The following is a 26134-nucleotide window of genomic DNA, read 5'->3' as shown; positions in this document are numbered from 1 at the left end:
CCATGCAATAGAACACAATGACGCTACAGAGATGATGCTACATTAACAACATCTGTGGAGTTTCCAAGATCAACAAGTACAGTAAGAGAAATTAAAGAGAATTCAGAGACGTTTATCACTATAACTTGTTTACTTGTAAATATTGTTCAACTAGTTTCACTTATTCTTTTCTTTGAAAGGGGAGGGAAAATTGTTAATGTAATTAATATTATACAATTTGACATATTGTCTATATGTGCACAGTTGAAAAACATCCTGCAGTCTGCAAGAACTGGGCATTGGTGACAACACCTCAGCCACCAGAGAAAATGATGTAATGTCTATAGTCCATTGTCCATTTTGAAATCTGATGGCAGAGGATAAGAAACTGTTTTCATAACACTTGATGCTGGTCTTCAGGCTCCTGTACCTCCTTCCTGATGGTAAAAGTATGAAGAGGGCCTGGTCTGGGTGGTGAGGGTCCTTGAAGATAAGGGCTGCTTCCTTAAGACACCACCTCTTGTAGATGTCCACGATGAAGTGAAGACTGAGTTCACTACCCTCTGTAGTCTTTTCCTTACTGGTGCATACCAGGCAGTGAATCAACCAGTCAGAACATCTATAGAAATTTGCAAGAATCTTTGGTGGAAAAAAAAATCCTTTTACATTCTTCAATTCAAACCTTTTGGATCTCTGTGTGTTTCACATGTATTTCACTGCACATTCAGCAAGTGTCTACTCTAAGAACCCAGAGTATGTAGGACATCTCTAGCAATGGGCTTTCTTCTGAAACAACATCTATCTCAATATTATATTTGAAATACCTCAGGGATCTAACCTGAAGAGCCATTTTAAATATGAGCTAATAACAATATTGTTTCAGACAAATCACATGTCATATGGTTATCCACCATCTATTCCATATTGCTTCCCACCACTTCTCTATCAAGACCAAAGCAATTCACAAATGTGCTGCAGAAACAGGTCATGCAGTATCCATAAGCAGCAAAAGGTCACCAACATTTTGGTCATTACCTACCGAGTTTCTCCAGCTCTTTTGTGTATTGCACAAAACTCCATCATCTGCAGATTTTCTTGTTTAATTCTACCCAGACCATCCAATCTTGGATGGGGAACATTGGGTGCCATCAATCTTCCTTGATCCCTCAAAACACTTCCATTTCATTTTATTAGTGTCTTCAACTTGATTTTCACTTTCTTTCTGGTCATAGAACTTGTGTTATATATTTTTACATGAAGCCTTCAAGACAGTTATTTGAGCTGGGGATGAACTGTTCCAACCTATCAAATTTGTGGACACCAGTCAGTAAAATAATTGGTATTTTACATACAAGTTATAATTGTATCTTTTATTGTCCTTTTGTGCAGCATGGTTAATTTCGCTGGAGAGATTTTTATTACAGGTTTTGAAATAGCAAACTAGAATACTCTCCTTCCTAAACCTATTCTTGAATTAATTCCCAATAACATTGATTGGAGTTACTGAATAATCATGATTTAATTTTCTTCTGACACAAACATATATCACACAGTACTTTCTATAAAATTGATTTGAAATAATCTACCAGATTTCACTTTCCCTGTTAAACTTCTTGAATTTACTAGCCAAAGTCTATTGATAAATTAAATCTTTTGCATTTCCATAACATTTTTGTTATACAGTACCCTCACTCTCAATGATGATCCTGTTATTTAACTACATTAACAAAAGCAGGTGTGTATAATCCAGTGGGAGGTTTAACACTACCTTCACCCATCCCGCCCACCTCTTGCCACTCCTTGCTGCATCTCAAATAGCTTTCAGTGCAGGTCCAGGTGCACTAATGGTCCGATGGGATTTTCTTATTATTTGGTTGATTCTGAATGTCAGGGGAATTTTCTTTCTCCATGGCAACAAATGAATTGATCAAGGGAACACATTCTCACAAAGCAATTATCCATTTATTATTACAGTATTTATAATATTTTCCCACTCAGCTCCACAAAATGTCTATCAATTGGCAAGACTACGGAGCAAATCATGCATTTCTCTCCAACTTCAATGCCTTGGCCACTCAACTGACTTTTTCTCCTGGTTTCTATTTTAATGGACAGCCTAAATGTTTGGAACTCTGAAGTAAAGGTACACCATCCAATTCTTGGTAACAGACACTTTATTTTGAGATGTCAATAACACCTTTTGTAATTATATTCTCACATACGCAATTACACTGAGGAGATGAAGTCTCATTGACGTTAAGATTGTGATGCTGTTCAGCTTACTGTGCTCTCTGAGGAAATCATTTAAGTTTTGCCAGGCTGGTACCAAAATATTAGACTATAATTTTCTATAAAACTACTACTTTATAACTATTAGGAAAATATGCATTGACCACTTTGTTATTGTTCTTGCTAAAGAGCAATAATCGGATATGGTGTGAAAACCATGAACCATGTATAATTTTGTCCACAGTGCAAACATTAGTTTCAAAGCAGCTGACTCTTCATGTTTTTAACCAGTAAAAATGAATTCAACAGAGAGGTGTTTTCTAAGTACACTAAATGCAGTAAAAATCTGAAATGTGTTTGCAAAATAACAAAAATAATTTCAAATCATCTTGTATATGAGGGAAATTTCCCTTGCTAGATTCTTTTTTTTAATCTTTCATAATTCAAGGTTCCTTTATGACATGTACATGATACACAATTTCTTTTCAACTTTTGTCACAAAGGCACACAAAGAGGTGCCTCTAGCATTGCCTGGAACCTCCACCAGTAAGAGAAAGAGAAGTCAAAGAGTGTCCTTGGGTACATAGAGACCCTGGGTATCCATGGATTTGCATCCTGCACTCCCATAAACCTTTGCATCTGCATGGTCTTTTGTCCATTCCAGCAGTGAACCTGAGCTCCTAATAATGAATCTCTGATAGAATATTACAACACAGTACAGCCCATTCGGACCATGATTTTTTTTATTAAATATTTTTATTTAATTCACAGATACAGCATTTAAGTAATAGGCCCTTGAGCAACCAAGTACATCCTCCTTCTTCTTTGGCTTGGCTTCGCGGACGAAGATTTATGGAGGGGGTAAATGTCCACGTCAGCTGCAGGCTCGTTTGTGGCTGACAAGTCCGATGCGGGACAGGCAGACACGGTTGCAGTGGTTGCAGGGGAAAATTGGTTGGTTGGGGTTGGGTGTTGGGTTTTTCCTCCTTTGCCACGTAAGCAATTAATGTACCAAAGGCATACTTCTTTGGAGCGCAAGTAACTGAAGCTCCAGAGGAAACACATGGAGACTCAAAGAGAATATACAGCTCCTTACAGAGAGTGGCAGATTTGAGCTTTGGTTGTTTGCACTGCAATAGCATTGCGCTAACCGTTGCATGATGATGTGCGGACGTATACTCACCATAAGCAAACATCCCCTTGAATTTGCTATTGACGCCTTAGGAAAAAGGTGCTGGCTGTCTACCCTATCTATACCTGCACTAATCTTATTTATTTTTAAATCATTAATAGGATTGAATTGACTTCTATTAAATTGCCTCTCATCCTTCATCACTCCCAAGAAAAAAAGCCCTAGCTCAGTCAACTTTGTTCATCACATATGCTCTCCAATCTAGGCAATATCCTGGAAAATCTCCTCTGCACGCTCTCTAAGGCTTCTATATCCTTCTTGTAATGATGCAACCATATCTGAACACAATACTCCAATCAGAATTTTGTAGAACTGCAGCATTACCACATAACCATTGATCTCAATCCCCTGACCAACAATGGACAGCACACTATACGACTTCTTGAACATCCTCTGAACTTGTGTGACAAATTTGAGGGATCTATGTAAAATTAAGTCTTCTTAATTAAGTGTTCTTTCTTTTTCAAACTTTTTATTAATCAAATTATAGCTAAATGAAACATGAGGAGAATAGGAGAACATACTCAAAAAGGGAAAAATATACATTTACACCACAATTAACAAATATGTTCTCATCTCCTCAAATCCCACCTAATCTAAGAAAAAAAATCCCAACCAAAAAAAAAATACTAGGCAGCCTATCCTGAGAATTTATTAATTGTCTGGTCTTCACCAACAAAGAAATAAAATTAAATATAGTCCAGAAGGGAAAATAATTATAATAACTAAGTCATGTGGAAATAATTTATAAAAGGTCACCAAGTCTCTTCATCTTTAACAGAAAGTATCAAATGTATGACTCCTAACTTTCTCTAAACTTAAACATGACATAACATGACAGAACATTGAGTCAAACTACATGGATCAGAATCTTTCCATTTAAATAAAATAGCTCTTCTAGCCAACAATGTAGAAAAAGCTACAACCCAATGTGTGGAAGTGGGAAATTGTCCCATTTTTGGAACTACAATTCCAAAATGAGCAGTCAATGGGTTAAGTTGCAAACTAATATCCAGTGTAGCTGACAAAGTCTTAAAAATATCTGTCCAATACCTCTTCAACATAGGGCATGACCAAAGCATATGAATTAGAGAAGCCACTTGTGATTTACATAATAAAAATACAGGCCAATTTGTCTTTCAACATACGAGCCTGATGTACCAATTTAAACTGAATCAAAGAATGATGAGCACATATTGAAGAGATATTAACCAATCCAAAAATCTTCTCCCATGATTCCTCTGTAAGATGTAACTGAAGTTCCTCTTCCCAGGCCCTTTTAATTTTGTCATTAGAATTTGATTGTAACCTTAAAAACTTGTTATGAGTGTTACCTATTAAACCCTCATGAGAAGGATTCAAATGAAAAAAGTACAGTACAACTCCAATTATCTAAAATGATCAGAACTGGGCCCATTTCAGATAAACGTTTTTTAGGAGAATTGGCCATTTTATAAAAACAGCCTAGTAGCAACAGAAAATCACTTATAACAGTGTTTAAACAACAAAAAAAAGTAAGGCTTTTTAAGCAATAAAATAACATTTAATTCTCTCCATAAAAATGCTGGCCACTGCTGATCACCGACACTTCCCCATCAAGGCCCTGCTTGTGCCAGGAGTCCAAGGGTCCCGCTCCTGCCAGGGAGCATGAGGTCCCTACCGTTTCTGGTGCCGGGAGCTTGGGGTACCTAGTCAGTTCGGCTCCAAAAAAAATTTTGGATAAATGAGGATTTTGGAAAATCCGATTTTGGATAATTGGAGTTGTACTGTATCAATCAAATCCAGTTGGTACTATGTTAAAGTTAGACAGTAAGGTATTCAGAAAGTTTCTAATTTGGAAGTATCTAAGAAAGAAGTGACATTAAGCTATCATCTATAAACAAATCTGAAAAAGAAATGATTCTTTTAACTTTCCTAAAAGAGAAGGCTTGATCAATTATAGATGGCTAAAAAAAATAATTAAAAGGAATAATACTAGATGAAATCACATTTTTCAAGTCAAATAACTTCTGAAATTAAAACCAAATCCATAATGTACATTTAAGTATTGAGTTGAAGGTATACGTATTAATCTTGAAAAGTGTAAAAGGAAGAGCTGCTCCCAATAAAGAGGCGACTGAACACCTCATCTCAGCACAGAATTTAATTCCAAATCTACCCAATAAGAGCATTCAAATTTATCAGAATAGATGATCCAGAAAATAATTTAGCAGCTGTTAACTGCCCAATAATAGACTAAGATTAGGTAAAGCCTAATTTCTGCAGATGGAATTTACACAATCTGGCATGGAGATATCAACTCTTCTTACCATCAGCATGAATCCCAGTTCGGACACCTGGTCTTCATGAGCCTATCTCTAGCATCCTGCAGCCTGGTGTGAATTCTTTGGCCTTCAAGATCTTGATGGTCTGCTCCTATGGTTTCATTCCCTGTAGAGTCCTTTCCCAGGCTTCTCCTTCTAGGGGGGGGAGGGATGTAGGGGTTCAAGTTCTCCCACTCTGATACTCAGGAGCCTGTAACCCTTGTGGTGTGCTGCTTCCTTGGACATGGACCTCCATAAATTTGTTAATGCTGAAAAAAATTGCAGCCCTTCCATTGGGATAGGCTGGGCAGTACGACCTGACAAAAGACCACTGTGTCTCTGCCCCCTGCTCTCCCATTCCACACCAGTGACTGTGTCATGTTCAAATAGCTCTAGCAGCGCCGCCATTTTCTTTTAATTCAATTGATCAAAAATGGAAAACAATTAATTTTGTCATGCAAAATTTGTGCACTTGAGAAAAAAGTCATTAATTAGCACAGTGAAACTGCAGGCCAGATGTATTTGCTTGTTACCCAGTAAATTGATAATTTATTCCAAGACCGTGCTCTTTATACTTTCTATTTTTTTTTAAGATCACAGCAGTGCCAATATGTTTGCATTTGGATTAAATCAAAAGGAAAGGGTATCTGATCAGAGCAAGGATTGTTCTGCCTCTTTTCACACTACAGAGCCTGATTGCTTCTCTTCTCTCTCCCACACACGAACAAGCACAAGCTAAATATTATTTAAGATTTAATTCAAGTGTCTATGTCAATAACATCTGTTCAGAACAGGTATTACTGCAGAAACAAGGTCCAATGAGGTAATTTAGGAACAACTCAGAGCATACAATAGATGCTTCTCTAGTATGACAGGGATTTAAAAAGTCTCTGCATTCCATCCAATATCATAAATATTTATGGCATAAACTTAAAAATGCCAGAATAGAGCCAGTATATCCTGTGTGGGATTTCTTTAACCCATATCAACATGCTCAATATCATTGAAAGAGAATTGTGTGTGTGTGTGTGTGTGTGTGTGTGTGTGTGTGTGTGTAGGGGTAGATAGGTCTCAATATTGTTAGATACACCCAAGACAATAGCGGAGAAGTACATTGGAAGTGAAGGTTTTATAAATGTGTGCAGGCTTCACACAAGAACCACCTTCTGTGATTTATGTGGACCAATAATAACACAGGTGTTAGAGATCAAAGACTTTGGTACTATATCTACTTTGTTGCACTCATTGACCAGTAGCTATTAATATAGCAGCTGGCCAATGAATTTCAAGGACTGTATTACTATAGAAAAGCAACAAACATAATCAGGAAGTAGTCTGATGGACGAGAAAATAACAAGAAATTGAAAATGTATTGGAGATTCCAGCCAACTATAAAAACAACATTGAATTAAATTTCCAAACTAAAAATTAGAGTGCAGGCTCTAACAAAGAAAAACAAGTTCTTGAATTAAACTCAGGATAAGCATATACTTATACTTATAAATGTTTATTCTTTTGTGATTGGCTAGGGTACAAATGCTGAGTGCTGTGTGGGAAGTGGAGGGAGGTTCAGATTGGTCTTCGACAGTAGTGGCATTTCAAGGACAAGCTATCATGAAATTAGACAGAATTTGCAGAAACTTGCAGTTAATCAATGCCTATCTCAGAGAAGTTTTGTAAGGTTAGCTGTCAGTTCCCAACTCAGGGAAATGCTTCAATCAACAGAATCTCCTTTGATTCACCTCCCTTTTTAAAATGGTTTTCTTCAGACTACAGCATGGGTAACAGGCCATTCTGACCCACTAGCCCATGCCAGCCAAATAATCCAATTAACCTACATCCCAGATATGGAACATCAGTGTGGCCACCCATTGCAGCACCTTCAGGGGCCCACCTCGACCGAAAGATTGAGAATGACGATGGAGCAAAGCGGCAAGTCTGGAGCTCCAAAGGTGTGGCAGAAAGGTAGAGGCTGCAGCCACACACATGATAGCTATTCCACAGTACACTGGCATATGATCAATAAATGTCATCAGCCCACCCCTAGCCAGCCATTGCAGTGGCTGGACATTTATGGAGTGAGGTGGTGCACTCTGCTCACCTCTGACACAAGCCTACAGAAGGATCAGAGACCATTTATGAAGGTAAGGTTTGCAACACGAGGGCAGAGAATCTCCGCCATTACATTCAGATTTTTTTTTGCTTTATAAAAGGGCCAATAATCTTGTAGACCTGTATCAAGTCTCCTCTCATTCCAGTTCTATTAACCTTGCCTCATAAGGCCCGTTTTCCAATCCAGGCAAAATCCTGGTCATTCATGATGCACCAGCCGCACAGTCCCTTATCCCTTCACCTGTTTCCCCCCCTCCCCCAACCCCCGATGAAGTGTAACTGGTAACGACAGGCCAACCACAAGCTCCTCAGGATGCTACGGCAGCACCCCAACCATTACCACGTTGTTCGCTGTGGCAAAAGAGACCCCCTGGTAGACTTAATCTGTACAATGTACATATGTATATTTGATTTATTTTCTTTTCCTCTCATCCCACAGGACTCTTCTTAAAAGGGAGGGATGAATGTGGTAAACAATTGTTATGCTATGATTGGCAGGACACGCCTCCCGAGACTGATCCTATTCCACTCTGTGTTGTTCAGTGAATGAAGTTGATGGCTGTTCTAGTCTATAGTTAATAAAAGCCTGTCAGTTTCACAACTTCAGATGGTGCATCAGCCACTTTTCTGCCCAACTCTGCATCCTGTCAATATCCTCTTGTAACCTTCGATAATCTTCAGCTCCATCCACAACTCCTCCAACCTTCATGTACTAAGAAATTCTTCTGCCTCTTCATCCAGGACATTTATAAAAATCATAAAAGAGCTGGGGTCACAGAACAGATCCTTGCAGAACTCCATTAGTCACTGACCTCCAGACAGAATACTTTCTTCCTACAAGCCAATTTTTTATCCACACAGCCAAGGTTCTACTGATCCCGTGCCTCATGACTTTCTCGATGAATCTCTTATGGGGGACCTTGTCAAATGCCTTGCTAAAATCCATGTAGACCACATCTACCACCCTACCATCATCAATTATTTTGTTACCTCTTTAAAAAAACTCAATTAGACTCATGAGGCACCCATAACTGCAACCCTGTATTTCCCACACCATTCCAAAATCTACCTGCTTATCTGCTCATTGGTGTCCTGAAGGTGACTTAGGGGCCTATAGACTACTCCAAGTACACTGATTGCTCCCTTCTTATTTCTGACTTCCACCCACACCATCTCAGTGAACACTCTCTCTGCAGCGTCCTCCCTTTCTATAGCCATGATACTATCCCTGACCAGTAATGCTACTCCTCCTTTTAAAACACCTAAACCCTGGTACCTGCATCAGCCAACCCTGCCCTTTCTCCAGCCAAGTTTCTGTAACACCCACAACATTGTAGTTCCACATACTGATCCATGCCCTAAGTTCAACCCATTCATAATACTCCTAGCATTGAAATAGACACATTTCAACCCCTCTAACTGGCCACATTTGTGTTTTGATCCCTGCTTATCCTTCCTCACCAACTCAGAACACAGAGCATCATGGATTTCACCTTCTACCCTAATCTCTGCACTCACATTCTGATTCCCACCCTCCTGCCAACTAGCTAAACCTGCCCAAACAGCTCTAGCAAGCCAACATATTGGTCCCCATCCAGTTCAGGACAGCCCGTCCTTTTTGTACAAGTCAGACCTTCCCCAGAAGAGATCCCAGTGATCCAAAAATCTGAACCCTAGACCCCTGCACCAACTCTTCAGTCACGCATTCATCTGCCACAACTTCCTGTTTCTACCCTCTCTAGTGCATGGCTCAAATTACCACCCTTGAGGTCCTGCTTTTTAACTTCTTTCCTAACTTCTTATATTCCCTCTTCAGGACCTTATCCCTTTTCCTATCTATGTCATTGGTCCCCACATGGACCATGACATCTGGCTGCTCCCCCCCTCCCAGAATTCTATTATCTCAATCAGAGACATTCCTGACCCTGGTACATAGAAGGCAACATATCTTCTGGGAGCCTTGATCTCATTCACCAAACCTCCTATCTGCTCTCCTAATCAATGAGTCCCCATTTATTACATCTCTCCTCTTCCCTTCTGAGCCGAGATGTGACTACCACAACTTGTCTCTCCCAACAGTATACTTGTTGTTAAGGGAAAACAGCCACAGGGGTGCTCTGCACTGTCTGCCTCTTCCCCTTCCATCTCATAAAGTCACCCAGTTACCTGTATCCTGATTTTTAGGGGTGAATGTCTCCCTAAAGCCCCTCTCTATCCCTGCCTCTGCCTCACGAATGATCCTGAGTAGCTCCAGCTGGATGCACCTCTTGCAGGTGTAGTCATCAGGGACAATTGTGCTGTCCCAGATTTCCCACTTCATGCAATTGGAGCATTTGAGCCCTAAACCATATAATAATTATAGCACAGAAACACACCATCATGGCCCTCTAGTCCATGCCAAAATACTTATACTCTCTTAGTCCCACTGACCTGCATTCTACCCATAACCCTCCATACCTTTTACGTCCATGTACCTATCCAAAGTTTTCTTAAAAGATAATATTGTACCTGCCTCCACCACCTCCACCAGAAGCTCGTTCCACACAGACACCACTCTCTGAGTAAAGAAACTCCCTCTTGTGTTACACCTAAACTTTTACCCCCTAACTCTCAGCTCATGTTCTCTAGTTTGAATCTCCCCTATCCTCAATGAAAAGTCTATCCACATCTACTCTATCTATCCCCCTCAAAATTTTAAAGACCTCTATCAAATCTCCCCTCAGCCTTCTACGCCTCAAGGAATAAAGACCTAACTTTTTTTTTCCATAGCTGCTGAAACCCAGGTATCATCCTGGTGAATCTTCTCAGTATTCCCTCTATTTTGTTCACATCCTTCCTATAATTTATTGACCAGAACTGAACACAATATTCCAAATTTGGCCTCACCAATGCCTTGTTCAATTTTAACATTACCTCCCAACCCTTATACTCTCTACTCTGATTTATAACGGTCAGCATTCCAAAAGCTTTCTTCACTACCCTATCCACCTGAGATTCCACATTCACTGTGTACCATTATTCCTAGATCTCTCTGTTCAATCTTTGGCTTGGCTTCGTGGACGAAGATTTATGGAGGGGGTAAAAAGTCCACGTCAGCTGCAGGCTCGTTTGTGGCTGACAAGTCCGATGCGGGACAGGCAGACACGATTGCAGCGGTTGCAAGGGAAAATTTGTTGGTTGGGGTTGGGTGTTGGGTTTTTCCTCCTTTGCCTTTTGTCAGTGAGGTGGGCTCTGCGGTCTTCTTCAAAGGAGGTTGCTGCCCGCCAAACTGTGAGGCGCCAAGATGCACGGTTTGAGGCGTTATCAGCCCACTGGCGGTGGTCAATGTGGCAGGCACCAAGAGATTTCTTTAGGCAGTCCTTGTACCTTTTCTTTGGTGCACCTCTGTCACGGTGGCCAGTGGCGAGCTCGCCATATAACACGATCTTGGGAAGGCGATAGTCCTCCATTCTGGAGACGTGACCCATTCAGCGCAGCTGGATCTTCAGCAGCGTGGACTCGATGCTGTCGACCTCTGCCATCTCGAGTACTTCGACATTAGGGGTGTAAGCGCTCCATGGATGTTGAGGATGGAGCGGAGACAACGCTGGTGGAAGCGTTCTAGGAGCCGTAGGTGGTGCCGGTAGAGGACCCATGATTCGGAGCCGAACAGGAGTGTGGGTATGACAACGGCTCTGTATACGCTTATCTTTGTGAGGTTTTTCAGTTGGTTGTTTTTCCAGACTCTTTTGTGTAGTCTTCCAAAGGCGCTATTTGCCTTGGCGAGTCTGTTGTCTATCTCATTGTCGATCCTTGCATCTGATGAAATGGTGCAGCCGAGATAGGTAAACTGGTTGACCGTTTTGAGTTTTGTGTGCCCGATGGAGATGTGGGGGGTTGGTAGTCATGGTGGGGAGCTGGCTGATGGAGGACCTCAGTTTTCTTCAGGCTGACTTCCAGGCCAAACATTTTGGCAGTTTCCGCAAAGCAGGACGTCAAGCGCTGAAGAGCTGGCTCTGAATGGGCAACTAAAGCGGCATCATCTGCAAAGAGTAGTTCACGGACAAGTTTCTCTTGTGTCTTGGTGTGAGCTTGCAGGCGCCTCAGATTGAAGAGACTGCCATCCGTGCGGTACCGGATGTAAACAGCGTCTTCATTGTTGGGGTCTTTCATGGCTTGGTTCAGCATCATGCTGAAGAAGATTGAAAAGAGGGTTGGTGCGAGAACACAGCCTTGCTTCACTCCATAGCATTTTTTTTTTAAACACTCTACATTCACCATGTCCTATTTTGATTAGTCCTACCAAAATGTAGCACCTCATACTTATCAGCATTAAACTTCAAGCTTTAAAAACCTTCCTCACTATCCACAATGCCACCTATTTTAGAATCATCTGCATACCTACTAATCTAATTTACCATCCCATCATCTATGTAACAAACAACAATGCATCCAGTACAGATTCTTGAGGCACATCACAAGTCATCAGCCTCCAACCCAACAGTTACCCACCACCACTCTCTGACATCTCCCATCCAGCCACTTTTGAATCCATTTTACTACTTCCATCTTCACACCTAACGATTGAACCTTCCTAACTAACCCTCTGTGTGGGATCTTGTTAAAGGCCTTACTGAAGTTCATCTAGACAACATCCACCAACTTGCCCTCATCAATTTTCCTGGTAACCTCTTCAAAAAATTCAATAAGGTATGTCAAACATGACCTTCCATGCACAAATCCATGGTGACTGTTCTTAAACATACCATGTCTATCCACATAATTATATATACCATCTCTAAGAACATTTTCCATTAGTTTGCCCACCACCGTCATCAAACTTACAGGCTGATAATTGTTCAGTTTACTCCTTTATCCTTTTTATTTATACAATGGAACAACATGCACAATCCGCCAATCCTCCGGCACCATCCCTGTCGCTAATGACATTTTAAATATTTCTGTCAGATCCCCTACTATTTCTTCACCGACTTCCCTCAAAGTCCTAGGGAATATCTTGTCAGGACCCAGAAACTCATCCACCTTTATATTTTTTAAAAGCTCTCGAACTTCCTCCTCTTCAATCATCAGTTTCCAAAACTTCCCCACAGGTTTCCCTTACCTTACACAATTCAATATCTTTCTCCTTAGTAAATACTGAAGAACTAGTTCAAAATCTCCCCCATGTCTTTTGGTTCCACAAATAGCTGACCACTCTGATTCTCTAAGGGACCATTTTTATCCCTCACTATCCTCTTTCAGTTAATATAACTGTAGAAACCCTTTGGATTTATTTTCACCTTATTTCCCAAAGCAACTTCCTGTTTCTTTTTAGCTTTTCTAATTTCTTTCTTCAGATCCTTTTTACATTCTTTATGTTCCTCAAGCACCTCCTTTTCTCCATGCTGCCTATATTTACTGTAGGCATCTCTCTTTTTCCAAACCAAGTTTCCAATTTCCCTTGAAAACCATGGCTTCCTCAATCTTTTAACCTTTTCTTTCTACCTAACAGGAACAAACATTTTGATTCCTCAAAATTTCATCTTTAAATGACTTCCATTTCTCCATTACATCCTTCCCATGAAACAAATCACTCCAATCCACTCCTTTTAAATCCTCTCTCATTTCCTCAAAATAAGCCTTTCTCCAGTCAAAAATCTCAACCCTGGGTGCAGACCTATCCTTCTCCATAACCATTTTGAAACTTATGGCCCTATGATCACTGCTCTCAAAGTTCTACCAAACACACACCTCTGTCACCTGACCTATCTCATTCCCTAACAGGAGAACCAACACTGCCTCTTCTCAGGTTGGTACTTCTATGTATTGCAGCAAAAAATTTTCTTGCACACTTTTTATAAACTCCAAACTATCCAGCCAGGTTACCGTATGGGTCTCCCAGTCTGTGTTTGGAAAATTAAAATTTCCTACAATCACAACCCTGTGTTTACTGCAATCTCCTTACTAATTTGCTCCTCCAATTCTCACACTCCATTAGGTGTTCTATAATACACTCCTATAAGCATTACTTTGCCTTTCCCATTCCTCAATTCCACCCAGATAGCCTCCCTAGACTATCCTGCCGAAGTACCACAATAATATTTTCTCTGACAAGCAATGCAACATCTCCATCTCTTGCCCCTCCCATTCTATCACACCTGAAGCAACAAAATCCAGGAATATTTAATTGCCAATTGCGCCCCTCCTGCAACCAAGTCTCATTAATAGCTACAACATTGTATTTACAAATATCCATCCATGTTTTAAGCTCATCTACCTTTCTTACAATGCTCACATTTAAGATCTTCTCCACCTCTAACTTTCTGCTTATCACTAGCAGTGTCAACAACCTTACTATCTTTTTCTTCCTTCTCCCATACATCTATTCCTACCCTCTGGTTCCCCACCCCCTTCTTATCTAGTTTAAATGCACCTGTGCCTCTCCAGCATCAACCCTTCCTAATTAAGTTCAAAGATCTTCCCTAATTGGAATCAAACTCATCCTCAGCTCACCCCTGCACTGGGCCACCCACACATTGGCCACTCCGCTGGTCACTATCCCTTCTCTTAATTACTCCTCCCACCAATCACTGTTCTATTTAATCCTTAACTTGCTTTTTAAAGGCACTCGCTTCCAGTTGTCTCCTAATAGTGCCAGCTCTCTCTCTCATCCCACACTCCTTGTAATGGTCCAAAGATGTCTGTGTCCCAAGTCCTGCTCTACTCCTTTTTTAAAGGCACTCAGAGAGTGGGAGAAAACCAAAACGCTCAAAGGAAACCCATGGAAACATGGGGAGAATATGCAAACGTCTTACAGATGGCGCCTGATTCAAACACAGGCTGCTGGTGATGCTGTTGGCATCACGCCAAACCAATGGTTCTCAACCTTTGTCAGTCTAAGGCACACATGTCAAACTCTGGACCGCGGGCCAAATTTGGCCAGCGATATAATTATATTTGGCCCGCAAGATCATTTCAAAAATGTATTAGAGGTGGCCCGCTGGCCACTGCGCCAGTATAGCGCATGAACAGTAATACAACAAATCCCAGAATGCATTGGCGTCAGCCTGCTAATCGGCCCCACCTCCTCTGTTTACGTTGCAGGGTCTCACTGTGGACTCTGGTTTTGGGGCCTGGCCGGTGTCAGGGGAAGCCAAGGCCGCTTCCCAGTGCCCGGAACCGGAGGCCTCAGGCCTGACCTTGCCAGGACCGTTGCCCACTCCCCCTCCCTGCCGCAGGCTGATCCACGACTCACGGTGACGGGGCCGCTAATCCGCCAAGATGCCGCCCTGCAGCGAGAGCCGATGCCCCCGCACTGTCGTTGTCCAACCCGATCGCCCGCAAACCCCACCCTCCCGAACACAGGCCTGAGTAAGTATTATGAACTTTAATCTCAGGATAAAACGATCTTCCAATAGTTTCATGTCACAGTGATAAATATATTCCTGGTTAAAAATGGTCCTGCACCTGGATACAAGCTCATTAGGCATAAAACTTGAAAAGTGTGTAAATGAAAGGATATCTGTACCAATGGAAAAAGGGCATGGCAAATAACCCTGCTAGAGTTCATGCCCACAATCAGTCACCCATTTGATTGTTTCAGGAATCATGTTATTCTCCCACATTCTCAATAGCCCTCAGATTTTACTATTCGACAGCACACTAGCAACATTTGACAAATCCTCTATAGAGAAATATTATTTATTGAATATTTTATTTCTCATTTGTTAATGCTTCTGGAAAGAGTTTATCCAAAACTATTATTAAACATTTATTTTAATAAGAAAAAGTTTAACATTACATATGTTGAAAGAAGAGAAAACATGCAGATGTTGTTGAAAATTTTCAATAAATATTTAGTTCGGCCCTCGACTTAGTCCAAGTTTTTAATTTTGGCCCTCCGTGAATTTGAGTTTGACACCCCTGGTCTAAGGCCCACCTGGCTTCTAGCCTGACATGCTATTGCCCACTAGTGGCAATGACTGACCAATATTTTTAAGTTAAAGACAGCCCTATAAGAAACACATTTATCTAATTTAAAGTACTTTATTTAACTATTTTAAAGACCTACATGGCCCACTGTTTGAGAACCACTACGGTAAACATTATGCTAACTTTGTTAACTTGTATTTCCATTAACTATCATTTAGAAACTTGTCAACCTCAAAATAGTCTCAAAATATATTAATATTCATGTAAGTATACCACTCAAGATTCAAGATTCCTTTATTGTCACATAATAAAACTGAACATGTCATATTACATGAAATTGTCTTCTGCTGCCTTAAGGCAGACAAAGAGTCACCATTAGTTACCCAGCACCCCTTACAGTATGAGAAAAAGAGAACCAAATGAGTCCCTTCAGAGTTACTGAGTGACTGTGGATTTGCCTTCAATGCTCTGCAGCTACACAAACTCCTTTCAAACCTACAATATGATCAGGAAGCCTTCAGCAAGCACTTCTGGAGCCCTTCTTGTCCTCAACACCCTCTCTAATCCCAGTTCCAATGTGTGGTTCTCATGGGCCAGTCTCCAGCAGTCCGCAGTTTGTGCAAATTGTCTACCGTCTACCTGGGTTCCTCAGCCACTGAGCCCATTGCTGGACTATTGCCGTGGTCACTTTACTGTAGGGTCATCTCTTCTACTTCTTAAAGTTGGAGGGGTTTTCTCCCCATTTCTGGTACTTTGCCTGGACTCTGCAACCCCTCGCAGCCACTGCTGAGCTCAGGCGCTGTCATCTTGGACACAGACCATGTGGTCGCAGGATTTTAGTTTAAAAACACCAACTCCTCTTACAAGCCATTTAAACCCTGTACAGAGCCACCAGCATTAGGACCATGTGGTTGAACCCTTCAGAACAGCACTGTGTCTCCACTCTCCGCTTTCTCAGGTCCACAGTAGCGGCTGTGCTGCCTTTACAGCAGCTCTGACAGCATCTCCATTTTTAATTGCACATCATTTTCATAACAATTGCATCATTTGAAAATTATTTCTAAATAAAAATAACTCAGCAGTAAATAATGCAAGCTCCTTCTTGTATTGAAGGAAGTCCCTTTTTCCTTCATTCCTCATTGCCATGTGGCCGGTGAGAGGGTACATACCTTCGTGGTGGTATGCTTGTGCTACAGGTCTTGGCACTCATTCTGCTGAGTATTTGCAGAGTTCTTTCAGTATTGTCCAGGCACCAGAGTCAATGCTTAGCCTTTAGATGAAAGCACACAGCTCCCTGTGGAACAGCCTGCTTTGCTCTGCATAGTCTATATTCATTCTTCATGTTATATTCTCAAAGGAATGCCTAACCCGTGCACCCATGGGAGAAACTGATTTATGAAATGCCTTGAAGTCAGCAGAAGTCCTTCACACCTGCTGCACCACTCCCATTAGTCATAAGCAAATTGAAACAACTATACAAAGTAACTATCCTTTGGAGGGTTGAGGTATCAGCCAGGAGAAATCAAATCATAGGGGTGGCACGGTTGGCATAGTGGTTAGTGCTGTCTGTAAGGAGTTTGTTCAGCCAGAAGAAAACTGAGGTCCTCCATCAGCCAGCTCCCCACCATGACTACCAGCCCCCCCACATCTCCATCGGGCACACAAAACTCAAAACGGTCAACCAGTTTACCTATCTCGGCTGCACCATTTCATCAGATGCAAGGATCGACAACGAAATAGACAATAGACTCGCCAAGGCAAATAGCGCCTTTGGAAGACTACACAAAAGAGTCTGGAAAAACAACCAACTGAAAAACCTCACAAAGATAAGCGTATACAGAGCCGTTGTCGTACCCACACTCCTGTTCGGCTCCGAATCATGGGTCCTCTACCGGCATCACCTACGGCTCCTAGAACGCTTCCACCAGCGTTGTCTCTGCTCCATCCTCAACATTCATTGGAGCGACTTCATCCCTAACATCGAAGTACTCGAGATGGCAGAGGCCGACAGCATCGAATCCATGCTGTTGAAGATCCAACTGCGCTGGGTAGGTCATGTCTCCAGAATGGAGGAACATCGCCTTCCCAAGATCGTGTTATATGGCAAGCTCTCCACTGGCCATCGTGTCAGAGGTGCACCAAAGAAGAGGTACAAGGACTGCCTAAAGAAATCTTTTGGTGCCTGCCACATTGACCACCGCCAGTGGGCTGATATCGCCTCAAACCGTGCATCTTGGCGCCTCACAGTTCGGCGGGCAGCAACCTCCTTTGAAGAAGACAGCAGAGCCCACCTCACAGACAAAAGACAAAGGAGGAAAAACCCAACACCCAACCCCAACCAACCAATTTTCCCTGCAACCGCTGCAACCGTGTCTGCCTGTCCCGCATCGGACTTGACAGCCACAAACGAGCCTGCAGCTGACGTGGACATTTACCCCTCCATATATCTTCGTCCGTGAAGCCAAGCCAAAGAAGGAGTTTGTACATTCTCCCCATGTTTGCGTGGGTTTTCCCCAGGGGCACCAGTTTCCTCCCACCATTCAAAATGTACTGGGGGTGTAGGCCAAAATGCCCTGTTAACAAGCTGTATGTCTAAAGTTAAATTTAAACCTATAAGTAGCCGATGATACCTTGGTAAAAATGTTAAACACATGTTGATGCAAGACAAGCAGTTGCAGGCAGATTGTGATCTGTCCACTGAGCATACTGCAGGCAGGTGTGATCTGTGCCCAGCTCAGTACCTTCATCAATATTCTATCAGTTCAATTCACTTTCCCAATATGCACATGCATTTAGATCTAGGATTCACGAAATACTCAAAAACATTGTGGTGAGAACTGTGCAACCTATTGGCACGGCTTAACCAGCACTGATGATAAAAGACCAGTACTTCCAAATCAGGGTGGAGCTGACATGGAGAGGAACCTGCAGGTAATGGAGTCCAAGCATAACTAATGGCCTGTTTTATCAAAGCAACCTTGTGGCAGCAGCCCCAGACCATGCACGGGTACCTGTATCGTGATAACATTGTTTGAGCAAGACACCATAAGGAGGTCTGCTCCCATATCAATGTAAAAGCTCCTAAGTTCCTTGCTGAAGTCATATGTTTCAGGCTGAACCTCATGGACAACAAGTTGACTCCCAAACAGGAGTTGCAAAGTCCACAGTGTATGGGCTGACCTATTTGATTCTCAACCCAGAACTGCTTTCATGAGAATGATCAAGAGGACAATGAGCCACAAACATTACCACGAACATAAAATGTTCATGAATTAAACTCCATAGATTCATAGATTTATACAGCACAGAAACAGGTCTCACATCCATGCCAACCAAGGTGGCTTCCTGAGCTCGTCCCCTTTGCCTGTCATCAACCCAGGCCCTTCAAAACCTTTCCTATCCATGTATTGGTGAAAATATTTTTGAAATATTGTAATTGTACCTGCATCTACCATTTTCTTGACAACTCATTTATGTATCATCACCTTCTGAAAACCTTGGCCCTCAGGTCTCCTTTAAATGTTTCCCCTCTCATGTTAAACCTATGCTTGTAGTTTTAAAGTCCCTTGCTCTGTGGAAAAAGAACAATATTACTGTGTCCTCAAGATTTTATAAGCCTCTATAAAGTCGATCCTCAGCCCACTTCACTCCAGATAAAACAGTCCCAGTCTATCCAGTCTCTCCTTATAACTCAAGCCTTCTAGTCCTCGTAACATCCTTGTGAAACTTGTCTCCACCCTCTTTAGCTTAAAGACATCTTTTCTATGGTATAGTGGCCAGAACACCATATAATATTCCAAGTATGGTCTCACTAATGTTTTGTACAACTGTTACTTGCCATTCCAGCCCTTGTACTCAGTGCCCAATCTGACAAAGGTTAAGCATTCCAAAAGCCTTCTTCGCCACCTCGTCTATCTGTATCTTCAATTGCAGGGAACTGTGCACTTGTACCCTTGGGCCTCTCTACCCTAGAACATCCCCAGGGCCCTATCATTCACTGTGTATGTTATGCCCTCGTTTAACTTCCCAAAATGCATCACCCCACATTTATTTAAGTTCCATCAGCCATCTCTTGGCCCTTTTTTTTGTTTAAATTCCCAATGAAAATAAAACATCTCTACAGCCAGCTGAATGCAGAGATTGAACAGAAAAGTTCAAGTTGGGTCATTGGGACTAACAGAATGGTTTTGGCACAGACTAGAAGGCCAGTGGCCTGTTTTCTGTGCTGTAGCGTTCCATGGTTTGAAGTAATATTTCTGCTATATAAGTTTCAGACAATGAACATCTCCTAAAAAAGAGAGCTGCTCAGTGACAGCCATGATCTGCAAGGGTTCCAGCACTATCAAGAACTTCAGTGATAAATTCATAAGTTCATCATCTATGTCAGAGGGAGATGTATTATGTGAAATCAGATGTGCTGTGCTATGGTGAGGGTGGCATGGTTAGTGTAGCAGTTACAGCAACGCTATTTCAGTGCATTATACTGAAACTGAGCCGTTATATTGTAATAGAGCAATACTCACAGAGAGCTGCACCCCATTGGTACAGGGAACTGGGTGTAAGAGTCCCTGTTCGTAGTGTGTGTATTCATGTGTGTGAGTGTGTTGAGTATAGGTTCACTATTGTCGGAATCCAACCTAGGTTTGAGGTTAAGTGAAATAGTGATCAAGTACTGTTTAACATTCTCCCCATTTATCTCCCATGTGTTAATTAATTAATGCGTGTGATTGTAACATGTGTCCAGATTCGTCTCTCTGTGAACCCACTGAACCTGATATGTTTACAAACATGACATAAATATAACATGAGAAATTACAGAAGTTGGACTTGCTCCACCATTTAATAAGATCACGACTTATCTGGCTTTGGACGCAGCTCTACTCATACTTCTGTTCCCTATTACCTTTAATTCCCCAACTATGTAAAAATCTATCTGTATCTTAAATATATTTAATGAGGCAGTTTCTACTGCTTCATTGGGCTGAGAATTCCACAGATTCACTACTTTCTTGGAGTTCTTCCTCATCACTGCCTCTCTGTCTCAAATAACTCCACTGAATCTTGAGGCCATGTCCCCAAGTTTTAGTCTCACCTGCCAGTAGAAGCAACCTCTAACTTATCTGTTACTTTCATAATTTTATGTTTCTATAAGATTCACAATCTCCCGTGCTTTATCTTTCCAAATTCTATATTATTTCTGTGTAAAGGGCATAATGATTCTTATTCTTCCAAGGTTAAAATTGCTCTGTGTTTAGTTCATGGATTAAGGAAGATGCAAAATCTTTGTGTATGATTTTTGACCATCTTTAACCTGTTAATATGAATTTATGAATGTCACATTCTGTATTAAATGGCTGTTTAAAATATTGCCTCTGAATTGCAGTACCAAGATCTCTGGAGCACCCCTTTATATTTAATCATTCCTTATTCGGAACACAGAAAACAAATGTATTTTTTTGGGTAGGAAAGTGTTAACTCAGTTACTGAACTAATATTCACAAAGGTAGGTTCAAACACTTACTTTCCACATACGTGTAATAGGAGCCTTGACACTACTTATTTCATCAATTTTCCAAACGATACATGCAGGTGCAATAATGGTGCAAAATAGGATTATTTTATTATTCAACAGATCATATTCAACTGATGCTATGTCTTATGGGAATTTACTTTCTCCATAGCAACAAATGATTGGGCATGGTACCAAGCTCCCATAATTCCCTCGAATTTTATTTTACTATTTAGATTTTTCCCACTCCAGAAACCATCTTCTCCCTGAAGGCTATCTTTATCAACTGAAAGAATTAACAGCCTAGCCATAGTTATTTCTGTTCTATTCTGTAAAGTTTTAAAAGTTTAGATCAGGATATCGCCCATAGTTTTTCTGTACTGAGTTGTTGGTGTAGTATAACCTATCCTGACACCTCTAAAGTATCTACTGTAAGTACTAAGAATTACAATGCATTCTCATAGGTAGATGGTTCGTCATCCATCTGCAGTATTGGATCAGCTTGTTTGTTCTGTTCACCTATTTTTCTGCCATAGGTAGATGGTTCGTCATCCATCTGCAGTATTGGATCAGCTTGTTTGTTCTGTTCACCTATTTTTCTGCTCTCTTTTCCTCTTCTGAGTGTGAAGGACACACCCCACCTACCTGCCAGACATGTCTTCTTTCTCTGCATTTCACAAATCCCATATTTTTTGTCCAAGTTCTAAGGTCTGTATTCTCACTCCTTGATTCGCCCATTCACTCATTAACCAGATAACCTTGTAACAACTTATCCCCAGTGTCACCCCAATATTACCCTATCATTCCATATGCCCCACTCCATAGGGCTGAGCGAAACAAACTATTTTTTGTCCCTTTTCTAATTTTGATGAAAGGTTTCCACCTAAAATCTTGACTCTGTTTCTCTTCCCATAGATGCATCCTAACCTTCTGAGTATTTCCAGCATTTTTGTTTTTAATTTAGATATCCAACATCTTCAGTTTGTTTTGATTTTCAAGGACATGTATATAGCTCTTGGAGAGTGTCAGGGCAGGTTGTAGAAGAAATCGAAAGTCATACAGGATCGGTGCGGAGCATGGTTAGTGTAACAGTTAGCGCAGTACTATCACAGCACCAGTAACCTGGGTTCAAATCCAGCATTATCTGTAAGGAGTTTGTACATTCTCCCTGTATTTGCAGGGGTTTCCTCTGGGAGCTTCAGTTTCCTCCCCCTTTCATAGCATACAGGGGTTGTAGGTAAATTAGCATATTTAGGTAGCATGGGGTTAGTGGGCAAAAAGGGCCTGTAACCATGCTATAGGTCTAATATATTTTTTTTTAAATTGGGATCCTGATTTTATTCCCTTGTTTCACCTTATGGAAAGTATTGGCATAGAAGCTGTGCCATAGCTGTTGAGCATCTGTCTGAGACTCCAACTTGGTCTGGAATTGTCTTTTAGCATTGGTGATGGCCTTCTGGAGCTTGTTCCTGGTCTTACAGTGTGTTTCTGACCTAAACACCAGAAACTTGGTCTTCAGCAGTGTTTGGATCTCTTGGTTCATCATGGCCTCCCTTTTGGATATATCTGGATGGTCTTAGTAGGAACATATTTGGTCACACATTTCTTGATAAAGTCAGTAACCACTGTGGTATACTCATTCAGATCTGCCATCGGTTCCTCGAACCTTGCCCAGTCCACCAATTCCAGACAGACACTAAGCCGCTCTTCTGTCTCCCCAGACCGTCTTTGTTCAGTCTTCACTGCTGGTTCTGAGTTCTTCAGTTTCTGTCTGTAAGCAGGAAGGAGGAGCACAACCAGGTAGTCCGACTTTCTGAAGTGTGAGTGTGAAATGGAGCAGTAGGCATCTTTACAGTGTTATAGAAGGCATGCCAGAGGTAGTTTGGGAGTATCTTCTTTAACCTGCTGGATCCCTCATGATGATTGCATCACGATATCCTGCAAGATGTTTGCTGATCCTATTCTGTTTGCTGACATACATGCTCTGACAAATGGAAAAATTGAACCAACTGATTCAACTGAGACTAAACCAAAAACGTGCCTGGCACTTGCACAACTTCCTGATGTTGGTGTTTAACACTACTATTTTGAAACTCAAATACCTTGGCATTTTTGTAACCATTTTAACATCTTGCTCTATGACCTTTTTTCTCCCAAAGTACACAAATTGTACAAACACATTTGAATAGATTTGCCCTGATCCTGCCTATTTCATGAGATTATATATAACCTTGTTCTGGTATAACATAAGTAAGGTGTCTCTATTCTTATGCTCAAATACTTTTGAAATTAAATTAAAAATACCAATTTCTTTTTTGAACATCTTTATTAACTTCATATATAAGGATACCATGGCCCACACATAACACCACCATTCCATTCTCTGGCCATTGAAAAAATACCCCCACTTTTCTATTTGTTTTACCTAGGCAGATTATTCCATATTTCTTCTCCTTATATTTCCTCTACCATGCATTTGGTCATTCACTGTAGATTATTCCATATTTCTTCTCCTTTTATTTCCTCTGCCATGCATTTGGTCATTCACTGAGGCCATCTATGTCCTCCTGAAGTCTTTCCACAGCCTCCTCACAGCCCACACTGCCACCTATCAACAAACCTGAATATACTCCACTGGATTCCCACTTCCAAATCATTATGGCTGTTGTGAACACCAGGGATTCCAGCACCCAACCTGAAAATAGGTTAACAGAACAAACAAGCTAATCCAATACTGCAGATGGATGACAAATCATCTACCTATGAGAATGCATTGTAATTCTTAGTATTTACACTAGATAATTTAGAAGTGTCAGGATAGCTTATACTACACCAACAACTTGGTACAGAAAAACTATGGACGATATCCTGATCTAAACTTTTAAAACTTTACACAATAGAACAGAAATAACTATGGCTAGGCTGTTATTTCCCTCAGTTGATAAAGATAGCCTTCAGGGAGCAAATGGTTTCTGGAGTGGGAAAAATCTAAATAGTAAAATAAAAATCTGAGGGAATTATGGGAGCTTGGTACCATGACCTGGTGATGCTCTATCTTCTACCCATTAAACAAACTTCACTCTACAATAACTTTTGTTCTCAGTAATGAGCTCCCTAATTTTGCTCTGTGTGCAAATTCTTGAAAGTCACTGGTGCAGGTCTAATAGAAGGATCTGCTTGAACAAAATGTATGCCCAGAGACAGGGTCTGTCAATAGTGCAGGAGCCAATTGAAGGAGTCACCATCCCAAGGGCAAAGCCTAGGAACAGCAGTTGTCACTGGAGCCTTATCAATGAAAGGCTGAGTGGACGGAGAAGTTGCAGGTAAAAGTAAGAACAGGGGAAGGTAAAGGAGAGATTGAAACAGTGGAGCAGTATGTCTGTTCTTGGCCTCATCCATTGTCAGAATGAGGCTAAATGTAAACATGAGGAACACCATATCATATTCCCACTAGACCGCCTTAAACCTAATGAAACGAACATCATTTTTTCTAACTTTAGGTAACTCCTACCTCCAACTGGTTCCGATATTTGCATCTCTTCTTTACCTTCTCCTGTTCTTACTTTTCCCTTCAACTTCCCCCTCCCCGAGATGTTTGATTTAGTTTGGAAGAATTATGCTCTAACAATGGAGTTGGTACAAAGTATGGAATAGTCCAGATAGCAACACGGCAGAAGGTGATCATGGCAAACACACATGTAGTTTGTTCCACTTTAACAAACCTGACAGTGGAAGCGGAGTGTATGTAAGTTAGTGCAGTTTTTAAGGAAAGCTCTTCACTATTACTGGCCATGAGGAAGGAGAAAGCAAAATGCTGACAACTTTTTATGATTTGTGGAATTGATAGGCTCACTAAATTAGGTGAATTTCAATCAATGATGAATGCTTGAAATGCAGACTCAAAGACCCAAGAAAGATCACTTTAAAGGATCTAACTCAGCTACGGAGAAAACCAATAAGCTTTGACACATGGCAGAAAGCCTGAGATTCAAGTTGATGTTATTAGTGAGTTAATTAGTGAACAGCAGAATGTGAATGCAGTACATAAACTCAGACAGAATAAATGCTGCAAGGCAAGGGTGGGGGGGGGGGGGGGGGGGAAACTCCACAAATACTGGAACTCTGTGAGGACGCAAATTCTACCTGTACCCACTTTTGATAAACTAAGACATACAGCACAAAAAACAGGCCTTTCAACCCAATTCTGAGCTAGTGCAGTTTGCCTGTATTTAGCCCATTACTTTCTGAAATTTTCTTTTGAATACTGTAATTGTATCCATTTCTATTGTCTCCTTATTCATATTATAATTCAAGTTTATTTATTTATCATCCAATTGTACAAATACAACCCGGTGAAACAGCGTTCATCAGTCCTCAGTATAAAACAATGCAAGCACACATACAGACAAAATATATGTGCAAATATTAAAATACATAAATATTATTTTTAAATAAATAGCAGAGTCATGGAGAGTTTGTATGAGCAGTTGTTGGTCATATAGCATTTTCACTGCTTGTGGTGAAAAGCTGTTTCTCAACCTGGTAGTTCTGGCTCTGATACTCATGTTTCCTTTTCCCAATGGGATTAGCTGGAAGATCCTGCATGCAAGGTGGTAGGGGTCCTCTCTGATTTTTGCAAGCCCTCTTTAGACAATGATTCTGGTAAATCAGGTCATTGGCGGGGAGAGAGTGAGCCTAGTGATCCTCTCTGCCACTCTTATGGTCCTGTGGATTGACCTCCGATTTGATGCTCTACAGCAACTGTACAACATCGTGATGCAGACATCCAGGACACTCTCAATAGAGCTTCTGTAGAAAGTTGACAGGATGCTGGCTAGTAGCCTTGCCCGCTTCAGCCTTCTCAGGAAGTGCAGTCCTGACAAATGAGGAGATGTTGTG

At 41.2% G+C, this 26134-nt stretch overlaps 1 long non-coding RNA gene across 1 annotated transcript in view; it reads left to right on the top strand.

The window, feature by feature from the left end:
• The window catches only part of LOC138750958 (uncharacterized), a 154299-nt gene continuing 128165 nt past the window's right edge, over positions 1 to 26134 (top strand). Inside the window, exon 1 of the long non-coding RNA XR_011349640.1 lies at positions 1 to 81. This is a non-coding gene — a long non-coding RNA (uncharacterized lncRNA). The remainder of the gene's footprint in view (positions 82 to 26134) is intronic.

This window comes from Narcine bancroftii, chromosome 1 (genome assembly GCF_036971445.1).
Source record: "Narcine bancroftii isolate sNarBan1 chromosome 1, sNarBan1.hap1, whole genome shotgun sequence".
In the NCBI taxonomy this organism is placed as follows: domain Eukaryota; kingdom Metazoa; phylum Chordata; class Chondrichthyes; order Torpediniformes; family Narcinidae; genus Narcine; species Narcine bancroftii.
Note: the sequence above shows the minus strand (reverse complement) of the source record. Positions and strands in the feature narration are given on the sequence as shown.